Below are 26,837 nucleotides of genomic sequence, written 5' to 3' on the forward strand. Positions count from 1 at the left end.
ATTCCTCTCTGCCTCATGGGAGTTGTAGGCAAAGAAAGATGTGCAGGTGACCAGAATCAATGTGCATGGCTCTTACTAAGTGACAAAGTGTGAGTGGAGAGAAGAGCAACGGAAGTGAGCACTGCAGACTTTCTTAACAGATTAAAATGGTAAGACTTTATTTTAAAACTTAAATGTGTTTAATTGTGTAGATGTGTATAAGGAGAAAAAAGCTGAGGGTTTTGTGTCGCTTTTAAGTTGGTTGTACAAAGCTCCAATTCGACCAAGTCGGCAGAAGTTCAACTTTTGTAGAATAATCCGGGTGGAAACGTTTTTTTTTTTTTTGGGGTCCAAACAATGACTGCAGCCATTGTGAGTGTATTTGGAGAGTTGTGGGCGACGGTCAGAATACTGCAGCCCAGTAGGGAAGATTTGTCCAACCATGCTGTTTGGCGTGGATGAAAGAATCTGTTAGATTTCCTTTGTTCAGCCACCGTGCTGAGTGAAAGAAAAAAAAATGTATGGTCAGCTTTTACAGAAAATGGGGCCATTGGGCAGCTGCTGCTCCTTCATTGCCCATTTTTAACAGCTGGGCCAGGGAGGTGACACCATAGGCAGGTTTGAATCTGTAGTTCATGTAGTATTTGGATGTATATTCACATCATTCTCATGCCACTAAGCAAATCATAATAACCTTGTTATATAAGAAACCTGGGGCTGTTGTTCACCTTCTTCTGAAATGTTTGTTGCCTTTCATTTATGCTGACCCTCTGATTTCAATACTGTGAATAAATGATGCGGTTTAAGTAATGTCGGGAGTCCTCGCTTGTTCCTGGTTAATAGCCCAAAGTATGGAAACAAGGACTAGCATGATATCTAGACAGTTGTCAATAGCAGTTTTCTGTGTTTGTCTTGCAACACGTTTCCTTTGACCTCATTTGAAAGAAGTTCTGCAAATGAGGTGATTGGCACAAGTCACTCTGCATCATGATATCATTGGCTATTTTTTAAAGGGCAACTGCACCGATATTTTGATGAGCCTGGCCTATTTTATTAATCAGCGATTAAAAATGATACACCTTTTCCCCACAAAAACTAAAATCTTGCCATGGTCTGCAGGCCTGTATTGGTTAGTGAATTTTGAATGATGCCGAAAGTGTCTTCAGATGTCCAATTGATACCATCAACTTTAGCCCAAAGCCCATTGGCACAGGCCCTAACTTAACTCTGTTGCTGCAATGACAAAATGTTGGCAACTTGCATCATCACTTACTGATCATCCAGGCTTCTGTGAATGAACGAGTACACAGGTAAGCACTATGTTCCTCAGGTGCATTCAATGCACCTGAGAAAACTCACTCCTGCCCGTTCTCCCTCTGTTTATTCTGCCAACTTTTTAGCCGATTAACCCTTCATGACTTGTTTTTAGTTTCTGTTCGTAAATGACTGACACACTTTTGACATCTATGCTGTGTGATTCTTTCACGTCAGCAATATACTTTCTTACAAAGTGCACCCACACATGTTATATATTGGTATTTAGAGGACAGCTCGGGCTATATATTTATATCACATATGTGTGCCTAACGCCTCACTTAGGACAAATTAAATATATATATAAAAAAGGAAAAAACTTAAACACGTTTTCTCCAGTTTTTGTTTTTGTAGTATTTTTTTAGAACAATAGCAACGCTAAAAAAAAAAAAAAAAAAAAAGAATCCATTAAATACATTAATTTATTTTGAAAAACCTCACCTCCCTAGTTTTTTAGACATTTTTCTGTACTCAGCCTAAAACTAAAACCTAACATTTTATTCTTTTTTTTTTCTATAAAAGCTAAAACTAAAGTGGTCACCTGGCATACAATGTCACTTAGTGACGGCGACATACTTTGAACATCACTGTCATGAGGGGGTTAAATAAAAAAAATTAACCCCCTAGGGGGAAAAACAAATCTACAGCTCAGCTGCAGATTTGGTAATGTTTATATTTGCTTATCACAATTTGTTACTTTCTGATTTATTCATCACTTGGTTACCATCACTTTTTGCATTGGGACTTTGACTCCTTTTTTGTATAATTATCGTCAGAGTGTTTGCAAAGGTCCATGCACATATTTTTTGCACAACAATTTTTGGATCATTTAGAACCTAATTTCATGGTTTAATTCACCTTTTATTGTATATTCAAGTTTGTTTTTCACTATATTTTATTTCGTTTATCACGTTCATGGTTGTTCGTTAATATTTATATCTCTCACGGTTTATTGTTCACGGATTCAAAATATGAGGATTTAGTTATATTCTCATTCATATCCAGTGTTATTTCACTCACCTTTTTAGCGCTGTGTATATAGGAATATAGAAATTTTCCTTTCACAGCAGCTTTAGGGTTAATAGTTTTTAGCTACTTCCAGGCTACTTCCATATATTAATGATAGTATAAAAATATATTTAAATATATCATTTTTTATTTGTTACATTTTTTTCACTTTAAATTGATTTACATTTTTATTTCCCACACTTTTCTCTGTTTTTCTATTTTTTTTTTACATTTTTATTTTATTATATCAAGCAGTCATTGTGAATTAATCTCACTATTACTGCTTAATAATTTAATAATTTTTTTGGTTATTATTAGGCTGCTTCAAACTTCAGAACAGCCAATAATAACCTTAGTGACACTGATCCTGCAGCATTTCAGGATCAGATGTCACTAAAAGTTTTCTGATCAATTCAACAACGATCAGAAAACTGAAACATTCTTTCAGTAATAGAAACATGTGTCTAAATGTTTCTATTGCTGAAAGTTTACAAAAAAAAGCTGATCTATACCAGCTGTCAGTGACGGCTAGAGCTGCAAATGCGGCTCTGCTCTCACTGTCAGACACCCGATTCCTGAAAGGGATCAGGTGTCTGAAAAAGCTTAACTCTTTCATTACAGAGCCCCAAATAGCTGATCACGTACAGTGTACAGGAGTAGTCCTTTGGGCACTTGGTGACTGGACATACAATGTACGTCTCACGTCACAAAGCGGTTAATGGACATACTGAGAGGATTTAGTCACATGTTAACCATCCCCACTCCTGCAGGCTCAAAGAGTGGCACCTGCAGCTTCTTTACCCACCTGGATGGTCAGTCAGTTAGTGATTGATGAAAGCAGCCACCGTTTTGGTTGATTTTTGCAACAGAGTTAAGTTGGGTGGACCATGGCAAAATCTTAGTTTATGTGGAAAAAAAGGTATAGCATTTATATTGCTGATTTCATAAGTGTGCTAGTGTGCTTGAAATATTGATTTTCAAAACAAAGGTGCAGTTGTCCTTATGGCAACCAAACACAAACCATGTTTCAACAGGTTTGAGTGATCACATGAATAAAATCTTATGTGTGGTCGATTTTGTTATGGTGTGGTTTAGGGATGTCCCGATACCGATGCTAGTACTGGTATCGGGGCCGATGCAGGGCATTTTCAGGAGTACTTGTAGTTGATTGTTATGGTGCACTTCACATCAATACTTTTTCTATTTAATTCTCCCTAATGTGATCTTACATTTATTGTGAATTAGCTAAAACCTATTGCTGTTGTGTTTACATCTACCCTAAATACACTAAAAAGGTCTTCTCTTCTACCTTGAAAGTAAACAATAATGTATCTCTCTGAAACCAGACACATATCTTGTTAAACTGATGGGCTGAATAGGATTACATGAATCTCTCTTCTAACTAAAAACATTGATTGTCCAGCCTAAGCGGTTCATTCCTATTACTCATTAGACATGTGCCTGTGGATGCTAATTCATCACTGGGAGAAAGGAACTCGTCAATAGCTGTTAGTACCTGTCCAGTATTTCAGACATTTGCAAAAATTGGAAGTAAAATAAAAATATTCATGCTGCCATCAGTCGCTTCTGAAAACTGCGAATTTGAGCACTCGTTAAATCCTCCAGACTAATATTCATATGTGCTTTTATGCAACGCCTCCATAAGGTCCTGTCAGAGGGCATCTGCTCTACATACAAACTGGGTGAACAGCCCTGAATGAGTAAATACATGAGTCAATACTGTATATACAATTGACAGTGTGAAGAAAATGTATGACAGAAGTATTATTCCGCCATACATCATTGATGACGTATGAATGATTTATGATCTATTTTACGACATTTTAAATAGCAAGCTTCTACACAGAGCATTTGCATCTTTTCTGACCAAGCGTGCATTGAATCTACTTTATAAATCATGCTAACCTGATTGTGACAATTACCAGTACTTAATATTTAGTTATCTGGAATTTTTTCCACTGCATTTGTGTCCTGATGCAGTGTATACTACCAACAAACTCCCTGATTGATCTAAGCATAGTATGCAGTGGCCTGCAGTGTAGTGGTGAATGAAGGAGGGGAGTGGTATGTTAAATTAGGAAAAAGCTGGAAAATCTTAGCTTAAGGTAGAACTATGTCCATTAGGCTTCATGGAGCTTTGTTAAAAAAGTTTTAAAAACATCATCATGTTAAAGAGGAACTGAACTCTGGTAGCTGTGCCCACATTAAAAATCAGGCAGAGGCAAAAGGAGTAGTTACCAGAATTGTTTGTAGTCTCAATGCAGCTGATCTGTCCCCATAATTTGATATTCCATGGATTCTTCTCCATTGTTACTCTGTATTGAGGCAGACAACTGAGTAGAGGCAGAGATGTGCTTCCTCATGTTGGAGCCTCCAGCAAGAATAACTGTGAGCAGTGACATCACCAATCTCAGTTCAGATCTCCTGAGAATAGGAGTCAGTGCTTGAGAGTTACATTGCAGATATACAACTATGTGGAAGGACCAGGAAATGCACAGCTATTTTGAGGAAAAATTCAATACAAAAGGCAAATTTTTCAGAGTACTGCTTAGGCACTAATACCACTTCGAAATGTTCACTATAACATGGCAAAGCATCACTTTTTGTACTTTAGGTCCACTTTAAAGGCTTTCAAATCTTGTGCGTCAAAGCAGCAATGACGGTTTGTGATTGGCATCATAATTACTGACTTAAGAAAGATGGTCAAACTTAGGCTGAATTTGATTAAGTTGCATGTGAGCAAGAAGAAACTTGACTGATTGCAAATTTAGTGACAGCTGTGGGTTTTTTATCACTACAAATCTTAGTGATATTATTATCCATTTCTGTAATAGGAGGAAATGGAAAAAAAATGTCCAGCTGTAGCATTAGCTATCATTTAGCATCAAATATTGCTTGTATACTATAATAATAAAAGCTTTTCTTTACCCTTGCAGATTTTTATGTCCCGTGATTATGGTTAGGCTCTGTTTCTAAGACCTATAGGACAGACCCCTTAAGTAGCTATAAAGACTTCCAAATACCTGTAGCCATTGTTCCTTTTTCTTTCTGTCCTAATCCAAGGACTAGCCTCCTGGATCCTGTAAAAAAAACTCCCATATTGACCCCCACCCCATAATGAGGGATCTGATGGCTGTCTTAAATTGATGCTCTTTTACTATGGACCATGGCAGTAGTTTCTGGCTTCCTATTTATCCTTTATCACTAAACTGGTCTAAACGGTCTTCGCCACATAAAGAAAAACGCAGTTGTGCAAAAAGTCTGAGAAATCGGCTCAATGCACTATAGAAGTCTTGTCTGAACACCATCGGTTATTTACTAAAGGGTGTAGAGTTAGGAGAAGACAGGAGAAGTCCACAATCTAGGCCAAAATGGCTGGTTTGGAAAAATTCTCCAATTCAGCTAATTTTCAGTTCAGCTATGTTGTCCTAGATTGTTCAGTTATCCTGCCTTCTCCAAACTCTTCACCATTTTATGCATAACCCTGTAGCTCTCCCCTTCTCAACAGAGATCAAAGATTCGCCTCCTCCTTGCTGTTTCAGTCACTTGCAAGCATCTCCGGGCTTACATGCAGGTATCCTGACCTGAAGATGTTTCAGGGATCTGGCATGATCCTTGTTTAAGAAATCAGAGGTGGTTTAATTGTTTATACATGAGACAGTAGCTGAAAGCTTCTAAAGGCTTGTTGCTCATTCCAAAAGTAGGCGAGCGGGCGGAACAGAACTCTCCACCTCAGTAGCTATGCCAGGGGTAACGGTCAGAGCAGTCTTAAGGAGAAGGAGCTGACTTTGCTAATGCATTTGATTTTGCCTTCGTACCAGCTTATGTTCAAGCGGTTAAGGAGGAGCTAAAGTGGGAAAAGGAGCCTAAGAGGTCAGGAAATGTTGTCCCCTGCTAAAGAAAGAGCATTTACCCTTTTTCCCCGATTCAAGAAACAACAGCTGGAAGATGAGTGGGCTAAGCCTGATGGAAAGATTTCTTTAAAGAATCAATTCTCTTAATTGTATCCGCTGACGGACACAGATGCAGAGTTGATTAACGTTCCCCCAAAAGTGGACGCAGCAAGCTTACACTGGGTAGAAAACAAGGTCACAGATTTGACAGCAGCCCGAACTTTGGAAATAAGCAGACTTTGGGTTGAAACTTCCCGCACATGAAGTAATGCTCAATAAACATGAAGTTGCCTAATCAGGATCTCCCGCAAGTGGGGGTTTTCATCGATGGATCTGATGGCCTCCAATTACACCTACCAGCTGCCTGTGCACTTCTCCGGAGACCCTTGTTCCTTGGGGACCGATGCATTGGGCCAGAAATAGACCATTAGTCTACATCTTTCCTTAACTACTTTGGAAAATTCAACAAAATGGTTGTAGGCAATTGCCATCTTGCCAGGCTGGTTTCTCAAGCTATGGTTTCCACTGTTGTGGAAAATGATGTGTGGCCCTTTGCCACTTTCCCTAGAGGAACTCCTAATCCAAGGTCAAGCTATTCATCCATGTCAAGAGAGGTTACAATTGGCAGCTTGGAAATTGAGAGACAGAAGTTGAAAGACTAGGGGCTTCCCAACGAGGTAATAGATACTTATTTGTAAGCCAGAGAAAGCATCTACCAATTATGGCTGCAAGAACTAATGAATGGAATCGATTTATAATCTATAATGAGAATCATTGGCAACGATTCTCATCATCGATTTTCATTGCTTTTCCATAAGTTGCCTCTGCTCCTCCTTTCTCCTCCCCGCTGGTGCTGGCTGCAGCGGTCTGTGTCTCTTTCAATCCCCGCTGCTCCCCCGCCTGTATCTGCAGAGGCAGCGGGACACAGCCGCCCGGTCCTTCTCTGCCCCCTGTGCCTTCCCTGCTGCCCCGTGCCTCCTCTGCCCTGCCCCCAGTGCCTCCGCTGCTGCACCGTTCCTCCTCTACTCAGCCCCAAGTGCCTACGCTACTGCCCCGTTCTTCTTCTGCATCTAGAGGCTGGGAGCCATATCCAGCCTGCTATTGGATATTTTCAAATGCAATAGCAAATAGCAGGCTGGCTATTGCACCCACCCACTGACGCTGTCAATCAGCAGAGGAGGGCCTGATGGAGAACTTTTTCCTTCAGGTCCCGCCTGAAGGATTTTAAATCCAGGAAACTAATTAAAGTGTCTAATATAATACATACATTTTTTTTTTTTTTTAAGCATGCATGTCTTTATGAGGTTTCAAAGAGTACACAAAAGTATAACAAATGGCTGTGAGATGGTATTCAAGTAAGATTATACATACAAAAGACCCAGCCGGGTTCTTGTCTTAAGCATAGTACATACTGTCATCTTATGAATATATAATAGTAATAACAATAACAAAACTGTAACCGTCCGTCGCTTGGAAGAACATTGGTATCATGGAGATACTAATAACAATCCTATAACCAGTTTAATGTACAATATACTGTATCAACTAAGTATATGACTAATGTTCAAATATATGGTTATATTAGAAGAGGAGAGGGAGTGAGTGGAGGATGTTTCAAGAAGTATGAGTAGATCATATAAATACCATAACTTAAAAGGTTTTGATTACAATGCAATGCTTATTCCTTAGTAGAACGGAGATCACCTGGGTGTGAGTGTGAAAGGGAAGATAGAGGAAGGTATATGTTAGTCAATGAATGAATAGGGGTGGGAGCTACTGCGTAACCATAGGTCCCCCAAAAGGAATGATACAGATCTGTAAATATTCAAGCAGATAGTTACAAGACATCAAGTTGACCTAATGACCCATCCGACTTAGCTAGGAGGTACCATGTGGAATGTTGAAATATGGTCATCACATCCTTGAGCTGGGGCCTTGTCAGTTCCTGTAATAAGAACTTTGTCCAGTTCTTAAAGAATTTACCAGTGAGTTGAAGGTTGTGTTTGGTATCCAGTTTCTGGATGAATACATACAATTTTATAAAAAACATTTTATTTTATCCGATTAATCGAAGTTAATAATCGGCTAACTAATCCATTTGTGGAAATAGCTGTTAGCTGCAGCTCTACTACCAATACTACACATGTCAAGGAAAAAAATGCATTGTTTGACACAGACAACACTATAGATCATTTTAAGCCTTCTGTTACTCACTTGCTCCTGTGGTGCTGAGGGTGAGCATTAAATGACTGGCTCATCCTGACGACATTACACAGCTATGCAGAATGTTGCAAGTTGTTTTGGGCAGGCCCCAGTGGCTGTGCAAATGGAAAACAGGTATGGTACATACATTCAATGAAGATGTTTTAAAGCTGCTTTAGTGATAGGTACCTATGGAGGCTTTTGACTGCATGGGCTATTTATTTTTTACGAAGATGAACTAACCTTTTAAACGGTGTGCCCCTTTTATAACCAGTGATGTTCCAGCTGACCTTTTTTCAAGTGCAAGTTATAGAGGAAAAAGGGAAAATGCAATTGGTTTACAAACTTTACAGACTACTGCTCTTCTACCCTCCAGTTTGTGCACATGGACACAAATGGCACCTTGAGTAGCAAAACCATTATTTATTACAGAAATTGTAGTCTGTCAGTAGCTCTTTACATGCATATAAAAGAATACAAGATCTGGAGGTGGAAAACTCAGTGAGCAGCATTCGGTACTACTATACTGTATTTCCACAATAGCAGCATTAGCTTAATCACAATGATTACATGCACAGCATTACAGTATGACACACAGAATGCTTGCCTCCCCTGCATGTTTAGATGGTAAATTGTGCTGTTCAGCTGGAAGATATGAAACTAAGGAACATGCTTTTTCTCCCCCCAACAGTCATTAAATAATGATGATGTTAATGTAAAATTTTCCTTTTAAAAATTGTGACATTTACATTTGTAGCAGACTGGAATTAAAATATGCATTGCTAAAGTGTTAAGTTCTTAGAAATGGATTAATAGAGTATGCATCACTTGAACAATACATTGTAAAGGTATTCCCCCCCCCCCCCCAGGGCAGCGTTTCCTCATCTTTTTTCAGTCATAGCATCCTTTTCAAAGGGATACTAAATCTCAAGGCTCCCCAGTCTAAAATGTAAAAAAATTACACGTAGTCCCCCCAAAAGAATCAAAAAACCGACCTGTATCATAGATATGGTTCTAATATGGCATAGATTTTAGGAGGGCATCCTACCCAAAAAAAGCTTCACATTCGAACACCCCAGCTGGCCTGCCTGCACCATAGAAATACGGTATATGATGTTGGGCAAAAACTGTATTGCACCCTGGTTGAGAAAGGCTCAATAGAAAAGTATTTTTAGAATAGCAGTTTCTCTTCCTCTATTGACATAACATTGTAAACCACACTTCTGAAGAGTCAGGGTACTCTGTGCCCATAAATTGGCGATAATTGCTTTTAAAAAAAACAAAACACAAGTACAAAAAAAAAATTAAGAGTGTCTATCATCAGGCCTAGGCATTCTTGTGTGGGGAGCAGGGGGGTATACATATCCTTATACAAAAAGCTACTTTGTGAAATTTGCTATTTGCACATGTAAGTTAAGATTTTTTTTTTTTTAATCGGCCTTTATTATTTTAACTTCCTGTGTGAGAATTTCTTCAGACAGATGTTCACTGTGCCTATTTTATACTGCATGACTCTTGAACTTTAAATTTTTCATGTATAATGCATTATTAGGGGACATTTTGATGATTTATATACTCGCCTGTTACCGGGAAGACTCAATTTGAATGGTCACGTGTATGTCACAGTATAGAATTGTGCGTCTGTGTAATATACTTTTCTTCATTTTTGGTTTAGCTTTAAGTCTGTCTCTAAGAGCAGGCATCCCTACCTGTACGGATGTGCTATTTCAGGTCGGCGGGTCTCTCCTGGGTGCAAGTTTTTTTTGCACAGAGGTGCACATCCTTATGAACAAGGCCAATATGTTTGGATTTCCCATTGGTTTCTGTACAGGAGACACCGGTCATCAGAATTTAAAATGATGGTGAGTGCCCCAGTATGGACGCAGGGATAAAAACCTGAAACAGGTTCCAATCACTTTGCATTCTATTCCACACTCAAAATGTATACTGTATGTGTGTCTGTCTACCTACCTACTTATCAGTACAATTTGGATTTCTGCTATTTGCCCATCTGTAGAATGTTTGTTTTGTGGGGGGTAGGGCTAGTGTTCCATCTAAAATTCTTAGCATTCGATGAATACCACCATATTTCCTTTTAATTTCATAGCTTTTATTTTTCTCTTTAAAGGAAATCATAAAATGTGCTTGTTTTTCTCAGTTTGATGAGGAACTATGAAATGCATAATCTAATTGGAAGTCTTTACCTAGATTTAGATCTTGCTACAAACACTTCATGAGCAAAGCCCAAGGTTTATTACAGGGGAGTACTTAAAACCTTTTTGTCACTAAACATCCTTCATTGCGACCTTCTTTGTAACTTAATTTGTTTTCTTTCAGCCTTTTTAAATGGTGCTTTATAGGTGTAGGAAAACAAACAATAACTCCTGAGAGTCGGGGCGCTTGACTTAAACACTTAATGATTCGGTTGGCCTAGTAACAAATGTTCTAAGCGGTTTTAGAAATTTTCAGGTTGCATTTTAGCTGCTAGTAGATTTCTGGCATTACTGAATTCAAAATCTTTTACATATCTGGTTGAGCAGATTCTTTCTTTTTAGTAGCGCAGGTTTAAACATAAAAGTGAGAATTTTATTGGAGTAATCCCTGATCATGAGGTCCATTACTACTGGGGCTCGCCATGACAGTCTTTCATAAAGTCTGCAATAGTAATGCATTGGTAGTAATGAAACTGTAAAAACTGTGAAATTCAGGCAGGGACATAAAATGCACATGAAAGCTAGGGCTATTCTCTCCTCTAGTTGGGTGAGAATATGTCAGCTTATGTGGCTTGTGATAATGGTGAACTTGGCTCAGGCAAGTCCAGCTGTCAATAAAGTCACATTGCCAAACAGTACCTGCTTTACCCAACAATAGCTAAGACGTTTCAGTACCCACCTGCACGACACAATATCGTGCAATAATGCTCCCTCCTCTTTCTTAAATTGACATTTGCCACCTGTAGGACCATGACCTGCCTGCATTGTAAGAGACGCGTGCAGTAACCGTGATGCAGGTAAGCTGTGGCGTGTGGGTTTGGAGGGGCATGAGCACCCTTTTCAACTGACTTTCGTTCTCAATTCCTCCCTCTTCTCTAATATAAATAATACTTTTACCTGCTTTGGTTAGGATCTTTTGGCACTTTTCTGTTCTTGGTTTGAAGCCTTAATGGCCATAGTTATTATCCTGTGTGACACTGGTTTACCATAGCTGCGTAAGTGCAGCCTAGGATATCACTTCAGTGTCCCCCCATGTAGAGAGCAAGACATCAGAGCAACCATGTGGTCTGTACGTATAGTTGCATACTGTGTTCTCCCAATAAGACATACTAGTTTTTGACCGTAGGGGTCCTGTCACAGCTGGATGTTTGTTGCCTGCATATTGTCATGAATGCCGTTTATTGTGCAATTGTTGCTGTTTGACTAGATGACCAAAGTAATGTAATTGTATCCCCTGTAGGCCTGTTGTTTTTAAACCACAACTGTAAAAACTGCAGTATTATTATGACCCTCTCCAATGCATTGGCAATCAAAGGGAAAACAATGTTTTAGGAGGAGTAAGTGTATAATTGAGTAGCCAGATATTACATTCCATTACAGAGATCTCCTCACCTGAAAAGTAAAATGATAGTCAGAAGAAAATACATTATTAGGTCTGTCTACAGGGCTAGCCAGGGGGTGTGGAAACTTTAAAAAAAACTACTTGCCCAAGGACTAAAGCGGGGGCCCAATCTAATTGTCCCTCATGACAATCTACTTGTCATGATACCAAAAATTATTTCAGCCAAAACCATATTTAGAAAAGGTACAAAATTCCCCAAAAGGGAGATCCCACTATTCCTTCAAACAGATATAAAATAGATATTTATAAAAATATATATGTTTATTTATAGAAACACTATACTACATTAAATATGGGCTATCTTTTGCCATCTATTTGGAGATCCTAAAAACATAGGAAATTTATATATATTTCCGTTAAAAACCATATTTAACCGTGCTAAAAAGCACTTCTTATTGGTCAGCGCGGTCACCTTATCATACTTGATCTGGGTCATGGACCATAGTCAGTAACACTATACTTAGTTAAAGAATCGGCTTGACAAATCCATCCTCCATATCTCTCATGTCCACATTATAGGAAATATTTCCTTTTTATTATATATAATGGCAGAATAAAAGGTTTTCCTGCAAAGAAGAAACTATAAACCTACTTTTTCAACTTCCCACGCTGCCAAACACTGTGTCAGTGAACAGGAATCATCCTCTGCAGTCTCTGGTCACTTCTGGGATTGGTAATTTTGTTTTGTTTTTCTTCTGACAAACGAGCAGAAGGGATTTAGGAGAGGAGTCGGTGGCACTACCTGAACCCTTGTCCATGCCTTCAGCAGAGATTACATCACTTTTTGCTATGGTGTTTCGGCATTGAAGAAAGCCTAGGGCACTGGTGGCGAACCTTGGCACTCCAGCTGTTCCAAAACTACAAATCCCAACATGCATCTGCCTCTGGGAGTTATGTCTGTGGCTGTCAGAGCCTTACAATGCCTCATGGGACTTGTAGTTCCAAAACAGCTGGAGTGCCAAGGTTCGCCACCACTGGCCTAGGGCATTGATTTCTGCAGACAAGGTAAGTATTACATGGCTTGTTTTTTTTTTTTTCCATTTTCTGTGTTTTTATTGAGCATGATAGTTTGAATGGGAGAAGCTCATTATAGTATATGTCCATTTTAGACTAATATTTGTAGAAACCTTCACTTTTTTTTATGTGCTTACTGTTCAGTATTTTTGCTCTTTTATTGTATGTACATATTCATATTTGTTGATTTTTCTGGGATTATTATTATTATTCAGGATTTATATAGCGCCAACACGCAGCGCTTTACAGTATAAGGAAGACATTGCAATACAAGATTGCAAGGAGGGATAGTAGTATGACTAGTAGACATGCTTTAAATTCAACCTTTCAATAAAAAAAATAAAAAAAAGACCTAACCCCTATTAGCTTTCTCCCCACACCCCATCTAAAATTTCTAAGTGAAAACTTTAAAAAGAAGAAAAAAATATGTGGAAAAAATTAACAAGATAGTTGCGGCAGACCCACTGGCTTAGATGCCAGTGAAGTCACTGATGCTTCCTGTGGGATCCTGGGAAACCTGAGGATCCATAAGCGGCAATATACTCCTGCATAGTGCAGGAGAACCACAATGAACATCCATATAACACAGTTTTACTGTTTAGGGATTACTTGATTTTGGATTATTTTCTTGTGTTCTTAAAGTGACACTAAACGTAGGAGTTAAACCTTAAAAATGTATTCAAGTACCTTTTTAACGTTTTTTTTTTGCTCGTCTTGAGCAGGACAAAGCACTATTAACATCAATGTATCTTATTTGTGTATCACTCAGCTGTAGATCTTCAAATCATCTCTGAATTTGTGCTGACACTCCTTCCTTCTAGAGGCTGGCTACCTTTGTTCGCAATATATTTAAATACATTTTTGTTAATAGTTGGGATACTTGAATGCATTTTTAAGATTTAACTCCTAAGTGAAATGTCACTTTAACCTGTCGGCTGTCTCCTGCCTGACTTCAGTGCTGACAACAGACAACCTGTTCAGGCTACTTGTAGAGGCCAAAATGACCAAATAACAAAGGCTGTATTTCATTTCATGTTGTTCCTGCATCTCCTTATTTCACAGTTTTAGGAGTGTTGGTTATCAGCACAAAGATTATGCTGGAGATAGGCCAGTTTCTGCGAAGGCTCCCAGGATTTTAGCTTGACATTTTTGTTTGGCTAGGAGTGAATACAGGTAATTGATGAGATGCAAGTGCTGTTCACACCTAGGCGTTTTGTCACTTAAAGCTAAGCACTACGAAACGCTCAAAGACAAGGAATCCCATTCGCTCGTCTTGAGCAGGACAAAGCACTCAAGACAAAGAATGCCGTTCATTTCTATGGCCCCTGTTCACACAGAAGGATTTTCTTGTGTGTTTGTCACACACAGTTTCCCATTGAATTCTTTGAGACCAAAAAGAGCTGTACTCTGCCAAAAAGCAGTTTATCTACTTTTTCCAGCGACGGGTGTTTTTTCTGTTTGCGACAAAACGCTCAGGAGTGAACAGGGGCCATAGAAATGAATGAGATTCCTTGTCTTGAGCATTTGTTGCACTTAGCTTTGAGTGACAAAACATCTAGGTGTGAATGGAGACAAAGGCTTCAGAGTGGGATTATTCATTAACTTTGATTTATGTACATGTTGGTTATTTTTGTGTGTTACACTTGACCCTTTTTGAACAATTAAGGAACTGGCAAACGCTGCATAGCTAAAATGTTATTGATTTGTGTCTGTGTCTTTAGTTTTTATTTCTGGAGTCCACCTAAATGGCTAAACCACTGTCCTTGTGGCTTTAGACATTTATTTTACTTTAGCTATGATAATACAATTACGTTGGTTTGTGTGGGTAATATTATTATCCAGATTCTGGAGTAAAGTAGTAGCTTAGCAAGTGTATGTGCGACTCTACAGCTGTTGCATTTGAGTCCTGTGGCACTGACATGTAAAAGTAGTGTTTTTTTTCTTTTCCCCACCAGTGGTTATATTAATGCTTGCTAGCCAATGAAATAGTCTCTGGTTGGTAAAAAGGGCAAGCCTTTATTTTCAACCTATTCATCTTCCTATTGAAAGATTGTTTGCCAAAATGAACACTGGTAATGGCGTTCATGCTGGGGAAAGCATAGATGGGTTGAGGGGGAACTAAATAGATGCACTGAAATGGAAATTTCAAAACTGAAATGAAAAAAAATTGTCAGAACGAAACCAAAAATGTTTTTTATTCTAACTTTTTCAAATTTGTTGTAATTATTTTTTATAAACTTTTTATTATTTTTATTTTTTACTTCTAGGGGCTTCGGGGAAATATTGGCGATCTAAACAGACCCCTGATATTTCCCTTTTTAAAATATAAAAAGAGATTGAGGACACAGAGGCCTCAATCTCTTTTTCTGCAGCCCCTGTAATAAATGAACAGGAATCCTCTGAGTGTTCATATTCATTGATAACATGAGAACATAGTATGTTTACTATATCCACAATCATGAATGAGCACGAGGTGATGAAGATCACTTCCCATTCATTCATAATTGAGGATATAGTAAACATACCATGTCCTCAATTTACAAAGAGTTTGTACCTCACTTTGCTTTCTAATGGCCTTTAAAGGAGGCTGAGCGAGCAGAGATCAGCCTCCTGTGACAGCACTGCAAGCTGTCTCCGCCCACACCGCTCTCCCGTTCTGTGACAAGAGGCTGACCTTTGCGAGGAGGAGAGACGCCGGTGCTCTCCTCCCGCAGCGCTCGGCCACCTGTGACAGTTTATCTCCTCCCCGCTGGGACACAGAGCAACGCCCAGCGGGGAGGAGAGACAGAACGGATCGGAAAGGTCTGATTGAAAACAATAGACTCTCAGTGGTTGTTAATAATTTGAAACACATTGCTGTTTATAGACACAGACCATGTGATCTTTGTCTAGCCTATAGGTCGCAGAGGGTGACTATAGGTCGCTTAGGGTGACTAGAAAAAATTATGTGGTTCATGGCTAGAAATAGGGTCCTTTTTTCACTTTAGCAGTAGTAAACTCTCAAACTTTTTCAATAATGAATTCAGATCAAACAAATATACATTGCCCAGCAAAGCATTTCTTTACATTTGTGCCCAAAAACTTACAGCCATCATGTTTTCAAACAGCTGGATCCAACTCTCTCAGCTCAGCTTCCCTGAACTTTGAGTACAAGATCACAAGGGGCAGCATAGTCTACAGCATCTCTCAATCTACTAGCTTGGAATAGGCAGAATGAAAAAAGGAGGGGCAGGGAGCAGGGAGCAGGGGATTGCGTTGACCTACTGTGCCTGTGTGTGTGTGTGGAGACGCACATGGCTTACTAACACACACAAGGGTGGCTCCATAGGACCCTGCAACAGGATATTAAGGCCAGTGCTCAGGGGACCAAAAGATTTTTTCAAAAAACTAAAACTTTTAACATCAAGAAGAAACCTCCATTTGTAAGTGATTTAATCAGCATTTAAAATGGCTTAAAATCATTTTGATTTTAATATCACTTTAGCTTTGTAAAGTGATTTTAGTAATGCAAGTATACCACACAAGGTTACTCCCTTAGTTTCATTGTAACATATACACTTTTTTAGGGGAAGGGGGCTTCTTTTGAGGGTCAGAATTTGCAACTGATAAATCAGTTGCTAGAAGAGATGGCACTTCTGCTTTGCCTTACCAACAACAAAAATGCAGATCAGCAGTTCTGACTCCACTCTGACTTTGGTTGCTGCATGCTTATTCCATTTCAATGACTTAAAGTATTAAATCCAGAGAGCAAGGCAATCGGTGGCTACCCCCAACTTTTCCTTGGTACAGAAGTGCCTAAAGCAGACCCGGAGTGCAGGGAGTTAAAGGGGCTCTTGCCATAGTGTGGAAGTATGCACAGCACATTTTGAAAGATTTACCTTCTACCTCTAATTTTCCTCCTCCAGTGCTGATGGATCTACTACCTTTTGGTCATTGGAAGGTAGACATGTGCGATTCGTTTCGTTACGAATCGAAATTCGTACGAATTATCCTGAAAGGAAGGCCATCGATTTTATATAATTCTTGCACATGAGTTAAATTATTTCAGCTACTAGCTCCATTGTATGCATTTCGAGATACCAAGAATAGACTGAGAGAGCATACTGCACTGTGCATGCGCAGTACACAATTTAACATGGTTAAGCACAAAAGGGTGAAGAGTTTGCAGAAGGTGGGAGAAGTGAACAATCAAGGACAACATAGCTAAACTGGAAAGTGAGCTGAATTGGATAATTTTTCCAAATCTGCTATTTTGTCCTAGATTGTTCACTTCTCCTGCCTTCTCCTAACTCTTCACCCTTTTGTGAATAACCCTGTAAGTGTCCAAGTTCATACCAAACTCTACCTCCTAACAATTGTTTTTGTTTTTTTAGCCTTTAGTTCTGTTTTAAGTGTGCTTTTTATCAGGGTAACTGTAGTGTTTTTGAGGATAACATAGTTAAGTATTTGACAGCTGTATTTATTCTTTTTGATGTGAGTATAATTAAAAATAAAAAAGTATGTGACAACTCTGTATATCAGTTCCTAGTAAGTTAATTTCCTGCATGGAAACGTGATCATGGTGGGTGTAGAGTCAATTTACATGGATCTTCTCGGTGCCGAAGAATTTGTAGGTGAAAATATTTCTACGGACAGTGCTCTTCTTTTTCCTTTATTATGAGAAGCGCACCATTAATAGAAAATAGTGTGTGTGACAGAACTGGCTTCTCAGGGAAGAGTTGCTTGCATATTACTCACTTCCTCATAACATTATCAGTGCCATCCCAGCCACATACCTGAAGTTCTGTCAAGAAAAACATTTTAAATGTTACGGATTGCATTGACCCAAGACTGTTTATTCATTTTCTACACATTACTGCAGTGGGCTTCTGGCACTTTGAAGTTAATAAAAGTATAATCTGTTTTTAAGTGGAGCGGTCATGCAACAGAAATACTGCCTTTAAACCTTCCCACCCCCCAAATAGGTGTTAAAATGAAATGCTATGTATGGTCTTATTTTTTTTGAATTCATGGTCACAGATTGAGAACTTCTTAGAGTTTATGGTCACACCTTCCCCATGTCAAATACCATTGGCACATGAATGTGCTTTTGCTGTAGGGAAAGTCCTGTTTGTACTCATGACGTGCTCATTCAGGTCTCCAGGTGCTTAAAATGTTTCTTAGGAGCATATGTAACCTTCCTCTCCAAGTAATCACAGTGATATGGGGGTCTTTGGGCATATGCCTATACTTCAGGTAGTCCAGAGGGGATATCTCCCAAATATAGGTACAGACCCTAACTTAGGCTGAGTTCACACCATAAACCGTGCATTCCAGAGCGGTCCTGTGTTAAGGGTCAGGGCGGGGCTTGGTGGTGCATTGCCCCGCGTGCATTATGCCCCGCGTGCATTATGAAGCACGCCACCACTGTTGTGAACTGGCCCCTAAAGCAGAACCCCGGCAGAATTTTTATTAAACTTTTCAGTGGGGCTACCTCTGCACTGGAAGGGTTAAAGGGTTTCTAAACCCTCATGTATTTTTGCATAGTGTATGTGTGTGTGTGTGTGTATATGTATGTATGTATGTGTGTATGTATTGGGACACCCCTCCCAAAGCATCCAAGTCCTTTAATCACCAAGTGCAATGCAAAGCGTCGGATGCAGTGGTGTAAAGCACGCCACCACTGGACTCTAGAGAAGTGTAGACGTTCTCTGGAATGACATCACACTTCTCTGTTTGGCAATCCGATGGGCGTGTCTGGGTTTGGCGGTTGCCAGGAGGACGGTACTTGCCGGACTGCATTGTGCCAAATGTAAAGTTTGGTGGAGGGGGAATGATGGTGTGGGGTTGTTTTTCAGGGGTTAGGCTTGGCCCTTTAGTTCCAGTGAAGGGAACTCTTGAGGCATCAGCATACCAAGAAATTTTAGACAATTTTATGCTCCCAACTTTGTGGGAACAGTTTGGGGATGGTCCCTTCCTGTTCCAACATGACTGCGCACCAATGCACAAAGCAAGGTCCATAAAGACATGGATGAGAGAGTTTGGGGTAGAGGAACTTGACTGGCCTGCACAGAGTCCTGACCTCAGCCCGATGGAACACCTTTGGGATGAATTAGAGTGGACACTGCAAGCCAGGCCTTCTCGGCCATCATCAGTACCTGACCTCACAAATGCGCTTCTGGAAGAATGTTCAAACATTCCCATAGACGCACTCCTAAACCTTGTGGACAGCCTTCCCAAAAGAGTTGAAGATGTTACGGCGGCAAAGGGCGGGCCAACTCAATATTGAACCCTACGGACTAAGACTGGGATGCCACTAGAGTTCATGTGCGTGTAAAGGCAGGCGTCCCAATACTTTATATACACACACACTGAGTGGCCAGTTTATTATGACCACCTGATGTTTGTAGGCAAATTGGCTATAATTAGCTATAATTCCGTGCTGAAGTTGCTAGAGGGCCAGACCATTATAAATAGGGAAGCAGGTTGTTTACCACGTTTTGTAGAACTGATTTTTTCTGAAGATATGGGTAAACAATGCGATTTAACAGCCTTTGAACGTGGGATGATTGTTGGCGCGAGTAATGGAGCAAGTATCATCAAAACAGCAGAATTCGTTAAATGTTCAAGAGGGGCTCATTGTTAAAGTGTTTAAAGACTGGACTGTCAGCTGAAAATTTGGGAGAGAGAATATTATGTGTGTGTGTGTGTGCAATACATTAGCACCTAGACGCATGTAAGAAAAACGCTTAACCCTTGCAATATATCTTTTTAAATGCAAGCAGATTTAGCAGGGCTGCGATGTAAGAAAAGAAGCTGCACAAGGAGGCAGTCAGTGCTGGTAAAGAAGAATGCTGATAGGAAGGGAAAGTTTTTATAGCTCTGCTGCGTCTCCTTTTACAGCCCTTTCACAGGCTAAGAGTGGGTCCAGGATGGCCTGGGTTCAGAAAATTTGTCAGACTCAAGACATCTGCTGGCAGACAAAAAGAACTGCAGGGATATCTCTGGATTGAAGGTGAATATTGCAGCTAAAGTTGTTGTTGTTTTTTTAATAGGATATTGATTTTTAACTTCTTGTTGACTTGAGTTTTGTTTTAAAAGTACATCACTGGCAAAACCATTTTGTGCTGCTTTGCTGGGTATCCCTCTTTCTCATTGGAGAATGGTTAAAGTTATGTATTTACTTTTTTTTTTCCACACAATCTCTGACAATTCTTCTTTTCCATGTAAGAATTGTGTTTTATTCAGTAACCTGGGAAAATCCCAGAAATGTAAATACAAAAGCAAATCTGTACAAATTCTTATGTGTACTTAGTGTGCTTAGGGAAGCCTTGTACTTTCATATCAGAGTTGAAGTGACCCTAGGCATACATGCATAATATGTATTATCTTTCCAGCCAGTGCGGCAGTTTTTCCAACCCAGATTAATGTTCTGACTACTGTTATTCTTAAACCTACGGGCACCTGACCCATGGCTTTGTTTGCTGATTGACTGATGCTGCTGGCTCTCAAAAAATGCCCTCATGTCTTTGAAGCTTAAACCACTCACTCCTGTCATGCAGTCATTTTTGTTTTGCTCATGGCGTGAAAATCCCAAAATTGTTTTCATATAAATCTCCATTGTTAATGTATTCTGGCGTAGGCTATGTTCTGCTAGCAGTTTTTTCTTCCATTATTGATGCAAATTGGCAGCGTTTTCTGCACAGAGAAATATTTTGTTTGGTGTCAGCAAAAAAACCCAGAGGTTAAACTGGCAGTAGTTTAAAAATAGCAAACTTGGAAGCTGGCTGAAACCCACAATCTATATCATGAAAAAAAGACCGTAAATGAAGCTGTTTGGCATGGATGCTTAGGATTTAACACAATGAAAAGGAGAATAAATGTATATTGGTATATAATCTAGAGCCTTGGTTTTAAACCTGTGGTGCTTACTCGGGCTAGGGAAAAACATTTTCTTAGACTGGGTTCTAGTAATCAAATTGCTTAGTTTATTTTTTTCACACGGTCATTTGTTCTGAGCTGTCCATCTGTCCTGTTTTTAGTGTTGTGTTTTTTTTGCTTTTTTTTTGCTTTTGATCTTTTAAAATGGACCATGCTGAGATAAATACCAATTCACAAGAAGTTTGTTCCCATGATCCATATTAAAATATGGATTATGTATTTTTTGTGTGTAATATGTGAATTAAGCAATATTATTATTTTTTTATCATTGTACATATTCAGACAACCTAACAATTTTTTTCTGTATGTAAAAGGTAAAATTTGCATTCAATGATACTTAGTGACCCTAAACTCAGTAGTTAAATGCTTAAAATGTATTCAAGTAGCTTTTAACTATTAACAAAAATGGAGGGTGTCTACTTTTGTTCACTACAGGAACATATTTTTTATTAATCGTTAATGTACTTTAATGCTTTTTAAGATTTAACTGCTGAGTTTAGTGTCACTGTAACTTGTCTTAGGACTGTATAGCAGACACCTTCAGAGGGCTCAGGAAGCTCTTAAACCTGAGGCACTCTAGTACACAAATATCAACTGGAGCTTGACTGATTGCAATCTGCCACACCCTCATTTTTCCTCTTGGCCAGTTAATCCACATTTCACATTTAGTTGCCAAAGTAGAATCAAGGGGGGACAAGAAGGAGCTTGCTAGAGTCGCAATATCCAAGCCCTTGTGTAAGACGCATCAGTAATTTTGGAATCAGTAATAGTTTTTTTTATAATAAACCCTTAGCAGCAGCACAGGAGACATGGACTGAAAATGACCTAGGGGTTATAAAATATCCCCATGACTGCTACTCGCTGCTTTCTTTATCTGCATTTCTGACATTTACCGTATAATTAAAGTCTCTTGGTTTTTTTTTTTCATAGATCTACTGCTAGCAAGCAGTAGATCTATGCAAAAACATAAAACAAAAAAAAAAGTTACTAAAAAGGTAATTACATACCTGTATCTCTGCTGCTTTCTCCCGTCTGAAGAGCTGAAGATTCTCGAGCTGCCGCGAAGGATCTTGGGGCAGGCACATGCACAGTAGAACTCTTCGGCTGGGAGAAGAGGAGAGACACAGTGTAAGTCAATGCATGCAGCCCGGCAGCGTGCATGGGACACAGAAGATACAGCAGTCAGCACTGGATGGACTTCTGAAAATTAGGGATGCACCTATACCGAGTATTTGGTCGAGTACTCTGATGCCTAGCCCGATACCTGAGCTTCCGGTATCGGGAAGCCGGGCACTGAGTCATTACACACTGCCAGGAAGCCGACTCCATGCTCCCTCGTCACTTATTCACTCACCACCTAGCTTCCTGATTGGTCGGGAAGCTGGTCAATCAGGAAGCCGGATGGCAAGTCATTACCCACTCCCCAGCTTTCTGATCGGCCAGAAAGCCGGGCGAGTCATTACACGCGCCTGGTTTCTTTAATGGGACTTCCGTTATCGGTATTCGGTATCGGTGAAAACCGGAAAAAAATATCAGTACTCGTACGTGACACCGAAAAAACGGTATTGGTGCATCCCTACTGAAAACTACTGGAAAGAAGAAGATCATGGGATCAAGAGGCATCATTTAAGCCAAATGCTTAAAGCGGCGTGGGGGGATGTGACTTTTTAATGTCACTAAGTCTTCTGTCCCATAACTTGTAAGTACCAGGGTCATTTTACGTTCACTATTGTATTTTCTATGTTCCTTTTTGCTCAAATTGAGTGAAGCTGTAATTGTTTGCAGTGAAGATTCACACTTGGCATGATTTGTGTTGACAAAGAAAGCACCTTCCCTGTTAATTACAAACAACAGATGGACCACTAAGCTAAATCTGCTTTATATTCTACTTGTTAGTTTACCATGTGGTGAGGACAGTATCCATTTCTCTTTTGATCTGTTCGTATCACACCAAGAAAATGGTTTTAAGCTACTCACAGACATTAGAGCACAATCAGTCAGATGTGCAGGCATGATTCGATCACCCCAAGGCTTCAGATCATTAAAAGCTCTGGCTCTCTATGAACTCATAGGGTCATCTCTGCTGACCTGGGAAGTTTAAGTCGATGGATGGCAGAGCAGGTATGCAGTGCAGGCATCTGGCGGTGCTGGGTATCTCTAGAGAACAATATTGATCAGGACAGGTTTTCCAAACTACCTGATCAATGTTCCTCCCTGGAGTTCCTGGGTGCTCTTATGGCTCCCGCTTAAAGGGAATGCACAGTGTTTTCGAGCAGTAAAACAATTTTCAAAAATATTTCTATAGTTTTGTGTAAAAGAAGCACCGGAAAGCCAATTTAGCTATAAAAGTTTGTTTCTGAAAAGCTTGCCTAAATCTGGCATCAATATGCCGTGACTGGTTATCCCTTATGGAGAGGGCAATTGTCTGTTGAAAGGTCTCACAATACTTTGGGAAAAAACCTGAGAGAAAAACACTTTTGCGCCTTATGTGTGAAAAAGTTTGATTTCTGGATTCGGACACAAGCCTCAGTTCTTTGGCAAAGAGAGATTTAAATGTATGGTAAGCTTTGGGCAGGTCAGGAATTCGAACTGAACAGTAGGAGATCAACTTGAATGTGTGCGTGCACACACCTGTATGAGTACGGAATGAGACGACACAACCCCCTCTCCCAAAAGATAAGGACCTGTTGGAGATCACCAAAAAGTGAGCAGGCAGTGCTAGGATTTATTAGGAAGCCCTGTATGCGGTTCTAACTAAATGTCATGATATCACCCTGTATTTAAATATTCACTTTACGATTTTATTAAAAACAAAGATCAGTTTGCAAGCAATCGAATAGGAAAGTAACATTGACAGCACAGTGGCATATTGGTTATCGCTTCTGCCTTGTAGCACTGGGGGTCCAACGGTTTGAATCCCGGCCTGGTCACTATCTGCAAGGAGTTTGCATGTTCTCCCCATGCTTGCGTGGGTTTCCTCCCACACTCCAAAGACATGCTTGTAGGTTAATTTTCTCATGTCTAAAATTGGCCCTCGTATATAAGCATGTGAGATAGGGACCCTAGATTGTAAGCTCCTTGAGGGCAGAGACTGATCTGAATGTGCAACTATGTAAAGCGCTGCGTATATTGTCGGTGCTATATAAATACCAATAGTAATAATTCAGTTTTCCCTTTTGAATACTTGCCAGGCAAACATGGCATTTAGTTAGAAGTCTTAATTTGCTACCTGAGAGGGTTTATTTGGATTGTTTTCCTTACTGAGCTTTACTGAATAGATCAATTAGGTCAGCCTTGTTTGGAATAAACTTTCTACAGTGTGGTTAATACTGCTAGCGACTGCTTCTGTTATTACCTTTCATTAATAAAAATAGGGCATTTGAGCATAGATAGGTGATTATTGTTTTTGAAATAATCTGTAATAGAGCTTGTTACCGTCATTTCTATATACATAGTTTGTTGGGGAAGAGGTATATTAACAAAGAGAATCCACTTCAACAGCAAATATGCAGTCTAAGCGAATTTTTTTTTTTTTTGCCTCTTGTTTTTCTAAAGGTATCCTAATGATCCACAAATCCTTGGCCTCAGGGATATACAGTATGTCTCTTAAAAGGCAAACTAGCCATTACCCACAATTTAAGCCCATGCAAAGGTAGTTCCTCCTTTTCATCCATATACTGCTGTTTTGTGAACCTACTCAAAAACCTTAAATTTGGATAATTCTGTAGTTTATAGGTTTAGGGCAAAATTCCAATAGCATGTAACCTGCAGCAAGTAAATTTACTTTAAGGGTTTATAATAGATAAACAGGATGGAAAAACTTTCTGCTTCAAACTGCCCTATAAAAGTTTGTCTATATAAAAGAATTATACTTTTTATTATTTATGTATAAATACCGTAATTTCAACTAAATTACTACTGTGAGACCCAGGAAAAAAAAGCTTCAGGTATAAATGAAAACCAATTGTACAAAAATACAAAATTCTTTATTCAACAACATATATATATTTTTTTTTTTTTTGTTGCCCTGGGAAAAGATCAACTTCTTAAAACCATTCAAATGCATCCCTGGCCCACTCTTATGGGGAAAAAAAACATTTCACTTCATCACTCAAGCTGATTTTTCACTAAAGAACACAGTCTATATGTAAATGATCAGAGAAAGGGTATGGATAATATTTAGAGAGGTGGCTTTCAATGGCTCTATAGATTAAAGTGGACCTTTACCCCCTTTCACAAAAAAATGACATCAGCCTGCAGCTCTGCATGCAGATATGAAACCATCTTACATTCATTAGTTAATCATTTTTTGCTTACAATTACTGTTTTCCACTTCCTGGTCCTCTTAGTCATAGTGATGAAAAGGTGGCCTAACAGATGCATCCTGGGAAAGTTACTCCAGCAGTGCATTGCTGGGAAATCTCATCTGTAAACTGCAAAATATTGAGAGATCTCAGGGAAAGGCGTTTTCCCCCCTGAGATGATGTGCAATGTCACATGTTCCAGTCACTTGTGCCAGAGTTCCAGGAAATGAAGGGAGGTGGAGTAATCTGCTCTTAGTAAAAATGGCCAGTGTGAGAAGAATGAGGAGGAAAATAAAAATAAGGTATGTACAGAATACAAAGCCAGCAATTATCTAGAAGTATGTGTTTGTAGATTGCCATTACAAAGAATTTCTAAAGGTGTATTTGTTGTCATTTTAAAGATGAGGGTGAAGTCCCATAAATGTAGCTGCCCAAATGTTATGGGTAAACGAGGCTACTAATGGTGCCCCAATGTAATAGTCAAATATGTCTCTTAAATTCCAGAGATTGACACTCTCATAATATTACACAGATTCCCAGTTAGTTCAGTAGAGTATTGTTGTGGACATTTTATTAAGATGTGTTTTTAGTATATTGTAATATTGTCATCATGTCTCTCAGTGTCCGGATTTCTGTGTCACGCTCGATTGGCATGTGACCCGGATTAAATCAGCACTGAGGGTAAACCATTGGAGTGAGAACAGCCCAAGATGGATTAGAATCCTCATCACGGGCACTAATATGGTGGATCAATATGGTGCTCATCAGATCATGTATCTTGTGGGGCAAATGCTTTATCTTGTAAAGCACAACCTTGATGTCAATTTATTATTTAACTTTTTTTTCTACTTTTTTATGTTCTGTCTACTCCCAATCCACAAAGCATTTTTGTCCCTTTTAGCCATCTCTGCATCTGGAACTGCTGGTGTGTAGCACAGATATAGCCATAATTTCTACAGAGCCAGTTTTACTAACTTGCATGCAGCTATTATCTTGCTCTGAATAGGGATACGAATCCTGAATTAAGGATGTGTAAATACCTATATACCTTTTGTAAGAAGACAATGCTGTACCTCACAGTTCTAGAGGTTGGCTTTTTGGTTCTTTTTGTTTTGTCTCACTGCAACTTTAATGGTTGTACTCTTCCCCTGGACTACCTAAGCCCTACACCATAAAACCAGTAAAGCCATATCTTGCACTGATGAGGGCTAACAAGCCTGAAACAGCCTTATGTCAGTTGGTAATGCTGGCTCATTAAAATAATTGCTATATTTGTTCTATAGGTGCACAGATAGGTAAAATGACCAATGAATCTGCCCACTTCCCCATAAGCAGAGACTGCGCTCCTTGTTTTGGGGGTTTTGCTATGGCAGTGAGGACATGCAAGTACCTTCTATTATAAGAAGTCAATGCTGTATCTGGAGACTGAGATACTGCATAGAATGATAACATCGTACTAAACCACATACTATTGGCAGACTAGGTTTTTCTTTATTTTTTATATTGGGGGAACTCCTGTACTAGTACAGTATTATTTTATGGATATAGTGCATTGACACAGTCATTA

The 26,837-nt window shown here is 39.4% G+C and overlaps 1 protein-coding gene and 2 long non-coding RNA genes across 5 annotated transcripts in view; 2 read left to right on the plus strand and 1 right to left on the minus strand.

The window, feature by feature from the left end:
* LOC108787747 lies at positions 1-21,790 on the minus strand. Its single transcript, XR_001941289.1, has 3 exons — positions 21,776-21,790; positions 11,476-11,478; positions 1-75 (listed from the first exon to the last, which is right to left on the minus strand). It is a non-coding gene; the product is annotated as an uncharacterized LOC108787747 (long non-coding RNA).
* The window catches only part of STXBP5 (syntaxin binding protein 5), a 321,945-nt gene that overhangs the window by 32,056 nt on the left and 263,052 nt on the right, over positions 1-26,837 (plus strand). The window lies entirely within an intron of this gene.
* LOC108787746 lies at positions 14-25,556 on the plus strand. Its single transcript, XR_001941288.1, has 3 exons — positions 14-87; positions 16,009-16,015; positions 25,546-25,556. It is a non-coding gene; the product is annotated as an uncharacterized LOC108787746 (long non-coding RNA).

This window comes from Nanorana parkeri, unplaced genomic scaffold (assembly GCF_000935625.1).
Source record: "Nanorana parkeri isolate BGI_ZX_2015 unplaced genomic scaffold, ASM93562v1 scaffold281, whole genome shotgun sequence".
Lineage (NCBI taxonomy): Eukaryota > Metazoa > Chordata > Amphibia > Anura > Dicroglossidae > Nanorana > Nanorana parkeri.